The 12840-nt window shown below is 34.8% G+C and overlaps 1 protein-coding gene across 9 annotated transcripts in view; it reads right to left on the minus strand.

The window, feature by feature from the left end:
* Window positions 1-12840, minus strand: part of PTPN20 (protein tyrosine phosphatase non-receptor type 20) — a 149148-nt gene that overhangs the window by 132801 nt on the left and 3507 nt on the right. The window contains exon 1 of one of the 9 annotated variants that reach the window (XM_082718423.1): window positions 8106-8193. The exons of the other annotated variants lie outside the window; for them this stretch is intronic. The gene's annotated coding sequence lies outside the window, so the exon portion shown is untranslated. Of the gene's footprint in view, window positions 1-8105; window positions 8194-12840 lie in introns of those variants that run through there. 9 annotated transcript variants of the gene reach the window in all.

A 12840-nucleotide genomic window follows, 5' to 3' on the forward strand; every position in this document is an offset into this window, starting at 1 on the left:
ACTGGTACTGAAAATTGGTGGTACGGCTGTAACAATACTTAATGCAGAAGTAGCTTTAGAACTGGGTAATGCATAGGGGCTGAAAAAGTTTGAGGTTCATGCTAGAAAAAGCCTAGACTGCCATGAAGGGACACTTAAAGGCAATTCTGTTACGAGCTCTGGAAGAAAAGAAGAGAGCTCCAACGTATCCATTTTCTTAGAGAACACCTTAGTCACCAAGAACAGAATTTTGATAGAAATATGGATGGCAACGGTGATTTTAATAAAGTCTCAGACTAAAATGAGCAATAGGTCACTGCACAACATTAAAGGATCAAGTGGAAAAGGAAGATAACATATATGAGCAGGTGGAAAATTTCAGTAGAGTGACAGAAACTACTTAAAAAAAAATCAAATGGAAATACTAGAAATAAAAAACTATCAGAGATAAAGGATTTCTTAGATGGAGCTATTAGAAGACTGAAGCTGTAGCTGAAGAAAAAAATTCTAAGTTTGAAAATAGGTAAATAGAAATTATACAAAAATGAAACAAACAGATGAGTAAAAAATCAGAAGATCATTCAGAAGTTATGGGACATTATCAAATGGCCTAATTTCTGTATAACTGGAGTCACCAAAAGAGTGAATAACTGACAAATTCCCATAATTAATACGGGATAAGAAATCACAAATCAAAGAAATGTTCAGAACACTAAGTGGGGGCGGGAGGGTATATGGATTGCACACATCATAGTCCAAGTGCTAAAAAACAAAGATATTCAGAAAATCTTGGTGGTATCTAGAAAAAAAGAAAAATTATAGGAGATTCCTCAGCAGAAATGACTGAAGCCAGAAGACAACAGAATGACATCTTTGAAGTGCTGAAAGATAGCTGTCATTCCAGAATTTCATTTCCACCATAAATATCTTTCAATTATCAGGTCAAAAGAAATAAAAAAGTAAGAAAATCAAGAAAAAATAAAGAAAATAAAGAAATACGAAGAAAAATGTAGAAAGAAGAAAAAAGAAACAAATAGAATTCAATGTCAGCATACTAGCACTAAATGTTAAATGAAGTTCTTCTAGAAGAAAATGTGTGATACACATGGAAATTTGAAACTACACCCCCCAAAATGTGAAAAATACCAGAAATGGTAAAAATATAAAGGATTTTTTTTCTCTCCTTAACATATAATTATGACTTCTGGCTTAGATTAGACACGCAAAGAGATAGGAAGTCATCACTCCCATCACAAAAAGGCTGAAGAAAGTAAAAAAAAAAAAAAAAAAAAAAGATTTTTCTTAGATCCACCAGAGAACTGAGGTAGCAAAGCAAATCATCACCCAAAATCTGGAGAGATAGGCAGATACAGAGAAGCACAGCTGAGATCAGCTTACCTACAACAGAAGGTACCAGAGACAGTAAGGGGTAGGAAGAATTAAACAGTAAGTTTTACAAAGTGCTGGAAGCTGAGTATGGACCACTTCGAAAGTGAAAAACCCTGGAGGTGAAAGTAGTCAAAAGGTACAGACTTGTGGAATGCCTGGGTGGCTTAGTGGTTAAGCATCTGCTTTGGCTCAGGTCATGATCCCAAGGTCCTGGGATGGAGCCCTGTATCAGGCTCTCTGCTCAGTGGGGAGTCTGCTTCCTCCTCTCTCTCTCTCTCTGCCTGCCTTTCTGCCTAATTGTGAACTGTCTGTCAAATAAATAAATAAAAATCTTTAAAAAAATAAAAAAATAAGAAATAAAAAATAAAATAAATAAGTTCTAGAGATATAATGTATAGCAGGTGACTGGTAAGTTCTTACCACAAGAAAAAAATTACAACTGTGTGGTGATGGATGTCATTTAGTCTTACTGTGGTGGTTTCTCAATATATATAAATATTGAATCATTATGCCTTTCACCTGAAAGTAATATGTTATAGGCCAATTATATCAACTCTTAAAAAATGGGGAAAAGACAGACACTCACCCAAAAGAGGTAAAGAAATTGCCAGTAAGCATGTGAAAAGATTGCAACATGATTAAATAACAGGAAAATGCAAAATAAAACTGCAATAAGATAACAATACTCCCCCCAACTAGAAAGCTCAAAATTAAAAAGGCTAAAAATTGGAAGTGTTGACAATGATTTGGAAAAATTACAAGTGTTGGCAATGATCTGGACAAATTATGTATTCTCGTGTATAGTTGGAGAATGTAAAATGATACAAATGGTTTTAAATCAAGTGTGACAGTTTCTTTTTACATTTAACATGTATTTACCACAGAAGCAGCACATTTACTCCTAGATATTTACATAGGGAAATGTATTAAGTGCAATGAAAACTTAGATGTGCACAAAGACTTGTTCATCAATGTTCACAGCAGACCTTTTCACAATAATTTCAACCTTAAAACAGTCCAGATGCCCCTCACTGGATGAATGTATAATGATATAAAGGAATGAAATAGTGTTCCAAAATAAAAGGAGCAAAGTGCGGGGGAAGGGGGGGGAACCAGGGGCCCATACTTACAGGGGCCCCAATACTTGTATGGATTTTAGCTCCAAGAATTCTACCAGGTTCTCATGAGGAAAATTATTTAAATAAATACCCCTGTGTTTTCGATGAGGGAGGGGAGAACAGAATAACCATTCTGCATTGTCCCTAAAGCATTCCCCAGGATTAAGGCCTGCACTCCAAGGAAGAGTACTTGAGCCTTATCCAACCTGGAGGAAGAGCAATTGGCAACTCTAGCCTCCTCTAGCCATCTGGTTATGTAAAGAGGAATAAAAAAAGACTAAAAACATTTCAGAAAGTTGCATCCCAAAGACTCAGGCCCACTAAAAAATGAGATCTAATCATAAGATTTTACAATGCTTTTCTTCCTCAAAACCCTACCATATCAATGAGGCTTCACTATGTTAGCAGTGGGTTATAACTGAAAAAGTTCCAAGTTGCAAGTCACAACTCTACTTAAGGAGAAATTCTTAGGAAGACCAAAGACAATAGAGATAGAAAAAGATTTAAAAAAAGAAAAAGGAAATTAGAAGAAACTGCAATCCCTGGCACCTACAGCTATGGGAAACATTTAGACAGAGCCCAGCTCCTAGCTAGAATGACAAAAACAAAAAAACAAACAAACAAACCTCACTCTAAAAGCCTAAATTCCTACCTCAGTTCCTATTACTTGAATACTAAGTCTAGCTTTCAACAAAAATTACAAAACATTCTAAACAAGTAAAAGAAAAGCCCAACCATCTGAGGAGACAAAGCAAATATCAGAACTACATTCAGATATGACACACATACAAATTATCAAGTAAGAATTTAAAATAACTAAGAGTTCTGACCCCAAAAAAAAGTAAATAATGTGCAAAAACAGATGGGTAATGTATACAAAAAGATGGATGCTCTAAAAAGTAGAAGAAGGAAATGCTCAAAACTCAAAGAAACAATCAGCGAGCTTTAAGATCTGCCAACAGAAAACTTCCCAAACTAAAGAGAAAGAGGAAAAAGAATGTGGGTGGGGGGGCAGGGAACAGAACAAAATATATAATAACTACTGGACAACTAAAAAAAGTGTAACACATGTATGATGGGAATGCCACAAGAAGAATCAAGGAAAGAAGGGAGGGAAGTGGGAGGATGGGAAGAAGGGAGGGAGGGATAGAGGGAGAGATGGAAGGTAGGAACAGAAATACTTAAAGCAAAATTAATCAAGAATTTCCCAAAATTAGTAACAGACACCAGACCACATCAAGAGGCTCAGAAAACACCAAGGAGGATAAATACTCAAAGCATACCATATTCAAACTGCAGAAAACCAAAGACAAGGAAAAATCTTGAAAGAAGCAAGAAGGGGGTAAAAATACCTTACCTACAAAAGAACAAGGATAAGAATTACATCAGATTTCTCATCAGAAACCACACAAACAAGATTATAGAGTGATGTGCTTTAAATGTTAAGAGAAAAAAAACCCAAATTTAGAATTCTGTATCCAGTGAAATTATCTTTCCAATGTGAAGGAGAAACAGACTTTCACAAACAGCAAAAACTGGGGGATTTTGCCACTAGCATATCCTCTTTGCAGGAAATTTTAAAGAAGTTCTTCAAAGAAAAGGAAAAAGCATGAAACTAAGACATACATTAACAAAGGACATCATAGAAAAAATGAAGGTAGAAACAGAATTGTTTATTTTTCTTCTTCTCAATTGATCTAATAACTTTCTAATTAATAATAGCAACAATGTACTGGATATTATAGCATATGGATAAATAAAATGAATGACAACAATGTAAGGAATAAGAGGGGGGAAATGGGACTACTGTGTAATAAGATAATTGGAGTATCCATGAAATAGCATGTTATTTGAATGTGAACTCAAATTTATTATAAATGTATATTGCAAACACTAGGGTAACCACTAAAAAAAAAAAAAATTCTAATTAAGAGGAGACAAAATGATTTACCATAAGTGACTTACCACAAAATGATGAATTAAAATCAGAAAAAGCAGAAAAATGGGGGAAGATCAAGAAACAAAGAACAAGTATAATAAATAGAAAATAGTTACAAATACGATAGACATTAACTCCACCACATTATTATCACTTTAAATGTTAATAGTCTAATAAATATATTCACATGTCAGTAGATTTTTTAAAAGACCCAAATAAAAGTTGTCTACAAGAATCCCACTTTAGGGGTGCCAGGTGGCTCAGTCAGTTAAGTGTCCAACTCTTGGTTTCGGCTCAGGTCATGATCTCAAGGTCATGAGATCAAGCCCCACATTGGGCTCTGGGCATTGAGTCTACTGAAGATACTCTCTCTCCCTCTCCTTCTGTGTCCCCTACCCTCCCCCAAAGAATCTCACTTTAAATATAAAGACAAAGATAGATTTTTTAGAAAGGGAAAGAAATAGATATAGCATGCTAACACAAAGCTAGAGTATATTAATCCCAGGCAAAGCAGACTCCAGAACAAGGAAAATTATCAGGGACAAGGAGTGGCACTACATAATGATAAGTTTTCCATTCTCCAAAAGGACATAACAATCTTTAATATGTATGCATCTAACAAAAGTGTCAAAATATGTGAGGCAAAAAGTAATAAAACTACAAAGACAAATGAATAAATCCACTACTTTAGTTATAGACTTCATCATCTTTCTATCAGTAGTTGACAGACTCAGTAAGCAGAAGATGAATAAGGACACAGTTGAATTGATCAACATCAGCAATCAATTATATCTAATAAATATTTATTTATTAAATATTTCCTTCAATAACAGCAGAATAAACACTCTTCTCAATAAATACTCTTCTCATGGAACATTCACAAAGATAGGTCACATCTCGAGCCATAAAACCACTAAAATAAATTTGAAAGAGTACAAAATATGCTCTCAGACCACTGTGAAATTAAACTAAATAAAAGAAGAATAGCTGGGGATTAAACATGTGATTAGATAACACAGAGGTCAAAGAAGTCTCAAGAGAAATTTAAAAATATTTTGAAATAAATTAAATGGAAATGCAACTTACCAGAATTTGTGAGATATAGCAAAAGCAGTGCTTAGAAAGGAATTTAAAGTATTAAATACATATATTAAAAAAAGAAATATAAAATCAACAACTAAGCTTCTACCTTGGGAAATTAAAGAAAGAGGAGCAATGTAAACCTAAAATAAGCAAAGAAAATAAATCATAAAAATTAGAACAGAAGGGGCGCCTGGGTGGCTCAGTGGTTAAGCCGCTGCCTTCGGCTCAGGTCATGATCTCAGGGTCCTGGGATCGAGTCCTGCATCGGGCTCTCTGCTTGGCAGGGAGCCTGCTTCCTCCTCTCTCTCTCTGCCTGCCTCTCTACCTACTTGTGATTTCTCTCTGTCAAATAAGTAAATAAAATCTTTAAAAAAAAAAAAATTAGAACAGAAATAAATGAAATTGATAAGAGCAAATCAATAGAGAAAATAAACCCAAAAACTGGTTCTTTGCAAAGATAAATAAAATCAACAAACTTATAACCTGGATAATCAAGAAAAAAAGTGAGATGATAGCAATTATAAATATCAGAAATAAAAAGGGACCATCACTACTGATTCTATGGACATTAAAAGGATAAGAGAGGAATATTATCATGCCCTCAAATTTGATAACCTAGATTAAAGAGACCAATCCCTTAAAAAACATCAACTACCAATACTCACAAAAGAAAAGGTAGATCAGGTCAATTGGTCTATGTTTATTAAAGAAATTAAATCATGAAAAACTATACCAATTCTCTCCAACCTCTTCCACAAAACAGAATCATACAGAATACTTCCTAATTCATTCTATGAAGCTGTCATTGCCCTAATATCAAAACCAGATAAAGACATTCAAAAGAAAAGAAAAAAAACTATAGACCAAAATCACTCATGAACACAGATACAAAAATCCTCAACAAAAATAACAGCAATCAAATCCAATGTATGCACCTATAATTATACACCATGACCAGCAAAATTTATTCCAGGTATGCAAGTTGGTTCAACACTTGAAAACCAATTAATATAATGCAAAACAGCCTAAAGAAGAAAAATTATATTTTTAACATATCAATATATACAGAAAAAAACATTTAACAAAACCCAAATAATTCACAATAAAAACTCCCAGGAAACTAGGATTAGAGGAGGGGAACTTCCTCAACTTGATAAAAAACATCTACAAAAAAATTTACAGGTAACTTAATGATGATAAACTAGATGCTTTCTTCTAAGATGGGGAACAAGGCAAGGATGTCCTCTCTCATCACTCCGAACCAAGATCAAATTATAGAAGTCCTACCTAATGCATAAGACAAAAAAGGAAAATAAAAGATACAGAGATTGGAAAGGAAAAAATAAAATTGTCTTTCATCTCCAATGACATGATTGTCTAAGAAGAAAATCCCAAAGAATCAACAACAACAAAAGAACTCCTGGAACTAATAAGCAATTATAGCAAGATAGAAGGGTACAAAGTTAATACACAAATGTCAATTCCCTTCCTATATACCAGCAATGAATAAATGGAATTGGAAATAAAAAACACACCATATGTTAGCTTGACCCAAAATGAAATACAGAGGTATAAATCTAACAAAATCTGTACTGGATTATAGGAGGAACACTACAAAACTGAAGAAAGAAAGGAAAGATTTAAATAAATGAAGAAATATCCAATGTTCATGGATAGAAAGACTCAAAACTGTTAAGATCTCAATTCTTCCAAATGTGTTTTATGAAGTCAATGCAATCTCAATCTAAATTTCAGCAAGTTATTTTGTAGTTACCAATAAACTCATTCTAAAGTATATGTGAAAAGGCAAAATATTTAGAATAAGCAACACTACAGTATTGAAGAACAAAGCTGCGGAGCACTGACAGTACGGGATTTCAAGACTTACTATTATAATGTTTCAGTAATCAATACATCATGGTATTGGTGCAAAAACAGACAAATAGATCCATAGAGGCCCAGACATAGACCCACACAAACTCAGCCAACCAATTCTTGAGAAAAAAGCAAATGCAATTTAGTGGAGAAAGAATATTCTTTTTAACAAATAGCTTTAAAACAACTGGACATCCATAAACAACAACAAAATCTAGACCTTACAGTTATAAAAATTAACTCAAAATGGATTATAGGCCTAAATGTAAACCACAAAACTATAAAATTTCTAAAACGTAATTGTACTGGTACCCAAGGGCTACCATAACAAAGTATCACAAACTGGGTGGCTTTAAAACAAAAGAACTCATAAAAAGCTTAACAATTTAGGGGTGCCTGGCTGGCTCAGTGGGTTAAAGCCTCTGCTTTTGGCTCAGGTCATGGTCTCAAGGTCCTGGGATCGAGCCCCGCATCAGGCTCTCTGCCCAACAGGGAGCCTGCTTCCTCCTCTCTCTCTGCCTGCCTCTCTGACTACTTGTGATTTCTGTCTATCAAATAAATAATTAAATCTTTAAAAAAAAAAAAAAAAAAGCTCAACAATTTAAAAAAAATTTTTAAATGGGCAGAAGATGTAAACTTACACCTCACCAAAGAATACACAGAGATGGCAAATAAATCATATGTCATTAGAGAGCTGCAAGTTGTAAGACATTACTACATACCTATTAGAAAGGCTAAAATCCAAAAAATTGACCAAATACTGTTAAGGATGGAGATTCATTGCTGGGAATGCAAAATGGTACAGCCACTCTGGAAGACAATTTAGCACATTTTACAAAGTTAAACATAGTACTGCCATTATGATCTAGCAATTATACTCCTGGTATTCATACAATTGATTTTAAATCTATACCCACACAAAACCCGGTGTTCAAAGATTGATAGTTGCTTTTTCATAATCATCAATGATTGGGGGGACAAGATAGAAACAAATGTATTTCAATGGTTGAGTGGATAAACAAACTGTGGGACATCCACACAATGAGATATTATTTGGTGATAAAAAGAAAGGAGTTATCAAGCTATAAATAGATAGGAGGAACCTCAAGTGAATGTTGCTAAGAAAAAGAAGCCAGTCTGAAAAGGCCACACTCTGGGTAATTTCAACTATGTTACAAGATCTTTATCAGATATGTATTTTGCAAACATCATTTCCAAGTGTGAGGCTTGTTTTTATTTTCTTAACAGTATCTTTCACGGAAGTTTTTAACTTTTTTTTTAAAGTTTTTAACTTTAATAAAGACTAAATTATCAATCTTTGCTTTCATGGTGATCCATGGATGATTCCTTTTGGTGTAGTATCTAGAAACTTACCGCCATCACCAAGGTCACCTATATTTTCTCCTGTGTGATCATTGTGGGCAAACTCACCCCTTAAAAGATATTTTGAAGTCCTAACCTCTATAGTACCTGTGAATGTAAACTTATTTGGAAAGAGGTTATTTGCAGTCGTAATCAAGTTAAAATGAGGTCCTAATGCAATGACTGATGTCCTTTTAAGATCAGAGAAATTTGGACACAGACGCAGATGAAGAAATCCATGTGACAACAGAGGCAAAAACTGGAGAGATGTGTCTAGAAGCCAAGAACAGCAAGGATTGCTGACAACCACCAAAAGCTAGGAAGAAGCAAGGAAAAATATCCTTCTGTAGAGACTTCAAAGAGAACATGGCCTTGTGACAAATTTTTATAATTTTGCCTCCAGAACTGTGAAAGAATATATGTCTGTTGTTTTGTTTTGTTTTGTTTTGTTTGTTTTAAGCCATCCACTCTGTAGTATTGTGTTACAGTGGCCCTAAGAAACTACTGCATATGCTGGTACTAGAAAGTACAGTGTTGTTGTTACAGATACAATAATAATAATAATAATAATAATATGTAGAAGTTGCTTCAGAATTAGGTAATAGGTAGAAGATTTAGGAGTTTTGAGGCACATGATAGAAAAAGCCTAGATTGCCTTGAAAAGGCTGTTGGTAGAAACATGGACATTAAAGATGATATTGTGAAGGGTCAGAATGGTGAAAAAAGCATCTACAATCTTAGAAAATACATACATCATCTTAGAGAATACATATACTGTCAAGAATAGAATGTTACTAGCAATATAAATTTAAAGATTCTTCTGGCAAAGACCTTAAAAGAAAATAATGAATAGATTATTCATTACTGGAAGAAAAGCAATCATTGTCACAAATTGGCAGAAACTGGCTGAATTACGTTCTACTGTTGGATGGAAAGTAAAACATAAAACTACAGTTGATCCTTAAACAAAGTGGAGGTTAGGGGCACTGACCCCTCATACAGTAAAAATTCACCTATAACTTTTGACTTCCCCAAAACTTAACAATGAAAAGCCTACTGTTGACTGGAAGCTTTACCAAAAACACAAAGAATCAATTAATACATCATTTGTAGGTGTATCATATATTGTATTCTTACAATAAAGCTACAGAAAATAAAATATTATTTAAATAAACCATAAGGAAGAGAAAAAACATTTACAATACTATACTGATATTTATCAGAAAAAAATCCACATATACGTGGACCGACATAGTTCAAACCTATGTTGTTTAGGGGTCAGCTGTAATGAACTTGGCTATTTAGCTGGAGACTTCTAAGAAAAGTGTGGAATGGGACCATGGTTTCTTCTTGCTGCCTACAGCAAAATCCAAGAGGAAAGAAATAAACTGAGGAAGGAGTTGTTAAGTAAAAAGGAACCAGGACTTGATGATTTGGAATATTCTCAATCTATCCAATATACCATGCTCTAGACATAAGACTAAGGGTATGGCAGGGCAAACTTCAGTGAGAGCATGGCCATGCTCACAACTTGATTTCAGACATCTAGCTCCCAGCACTATGAGAAAATACAGATATTAGGCACTAAAAGCACAACCACAAAAGAAAAAATTGATAGAGTCAGAAGAATTTAAAAATCCTGCTCTTCAAAAGATAACGTGACGAAAATAAAAGGATAAGCCACAGGCTGGAAGAAACACCTATCTAAAAGGGGACTTGTATTCCAAATATATTCATAACTCTACAAGAAGATAAACAGCCCAAGTTTTTTTTTTATTGTAATGAGCAAAATATCTGAATAGACATTTCACCAAAGAAAAACTATAGATGTAAATAAATATATGAAAAAATGCTCAACACCACTGGTGAACAGAAAATGCAAAAGAAAATAATAAGATACCACTACAGACCCACTAGAATGGCTGAAATGAAACACACACACAAACAGTACAAAATAGTTCTAGCAAAAATGCGGAGCAACTGGAACTCTCATGCACACCTGTCAGGATCACTTTACTCATTACCTTCCTTTATTTTCTTAAAAGCATTTTTCATTACCTTACAATTTACTTATGTATGTAAGTCCTTATGCATCTGCATGCATGTGTCCTACCTCCCTCAACATAAGTACCATGGTGACTTGTGTCACCATGTGTTACCTCAGCACCAAAACGAATGGCACAGACTGGGCATTCAACACATACATATTAAAAGGAACAGAAATAAATAATATGAAGGTAAGTTCCTCGAAGGCAAGGAACCTAGCCATATCAGTCCATCCTGCTGGTGTAAAAGAAAATGTATTTAGACCACCAGGATTGTGCACATTCAAATTATCTGGAGCACACAGCAGAACACTGATTCCAGACCAAACTAAACCAATGAAATCAGAATCTAAGAAAGGGATTCAAGTTTTGATCATTAAAGTTCTCCAGGTGATCCCAGCATGCAGGCCAGACCAAAATTATTCAGGAAATGGAACCTAGGCTGTGGAGCTGTACACACTTGGGAGAAAATCTTGGGCAAGTTACTTAACCTCCCTCAGCATCAAAAATCCAAGCTACAAAATGGGAATAATACACACCTCACAAAGACTGAGATTATGAACAAAGCTCTTAGTAGATGTTAATTTGCCTCTCCAGGGCAAACTTGAAGTTTTCATTGTGTGGTATGATAAATGTTAATTCAATCATCAATTCATACCTTCTACTGTTACCTGATTACTGAACTGAACATTTTCATTGGAGAAGTTCGGAACTTTTTTTCACTGTCCTGATGATAAGATGCTGCCTGAAGCTATTTTAAATTTATAAGTAACTAAACTTTTAAGGGAAATCTACCTGATTATTTACACCTGGATGCAGGTTAGAATCAACCCAAGCTTTCTTAAAATAACCAATACCAATGTCCAGACCTTGTGCAAGCCAATTAAATCAGAATCCCTAGAGTACATCCAGAATTATCAGTAGTCTTACAAAGCTAACTGATCTGTGATTCTAAAAGAAAATCAGCTCTGAAAAATACCTGATTCACACAAATGACATCCCATGCTAATTGCACATCTGAGTCATTCATGGAGCTCTCAAAAATACTGATTCCAGATTCTTGCCATAACTTAGTGAACCTGTCCACATTGAGCCTGTCATTTAGCAAAGTGTCATAAAACCTCCCCCTAGTGATTCTAAAAGAAACCCACAGGGAGCCATTACTTTATACCATGCATTTACTCTCCCTATTGTGGACCAGCAAAGATCATTTAGAACTTTCACACACCTTCCATGCCAAGCTTGCCCAGTAGCTTTTAATCAGTAGCTGATACAACACATCACAGAAAGTCTAAATTTTACAGATCTTTTCAGACCATTTTAATGTGCAGACTACTGACCCACATCATTTACCATATGCAGTGCCCAGCAACAGCTATACCAGCCTCTGGTCTTTCTCACCAAATCCCATTAGGCTGCCTATTTGGAAATGACAAAATGGAATACCCAGGTCTTATTTCCCTTTAAGTGGTATACAATACCGGGACTAATGAAATTAACCTCACTGGTCAGATGAGTCCGAATTGAAATCTAAGTTATTTTCTGAACCTAGAGGCAAATTGTTATATTTGCTTCCCACAGAGAGATAATAAAATCTAAGGAAAGGCGATCTCTGAATTAGGAGCATTAATAGAGTGCCCTGCAATTTTCAGACTCCACTAAACACAGCAGCATAGCAGGGCCCTTAGGAATGATTTTAGGAGAGTCAATCAATCAGTACACATATCACCCTGCCTGCACTACCAGGCAGATGATAATAGCATTTAAACAACCAAGCATTATTTTAAGCTTATTAAATACACTAACTCATGTGATCCTTACAATAACCCTACCAAGCAAATACTATTATTATTCCCCTTTCATACATTTTAAAAAAACACAAGTGTGCACAGCAGTTAAATGATTTGAACAAAGACACAGAGCTAGTAAGTGGCAGCTTTTGAACCCAGGCAATTTGCTTCAGTCCATTACCTTAACTACTACCCTACAACATAGATAAGTGATGGCCAAGCAGTCTTAAAATAAATTTTTTGAGTTAGTCTGCAACAGA

The sequence above is a fragment of the Mustela nivalis genome, assembly GCF_964662115.1.
Source record: "Mustela nivalis genome assembly, chromosome: 2".
In the NCBI taxonomy this organism is placed as follows: domain Eukaryota; kingdom Metazoa; phylum Chordata; class Mammalia; order Carnivora; family Mustelidae; genus Mustela; species Mustela nivalis.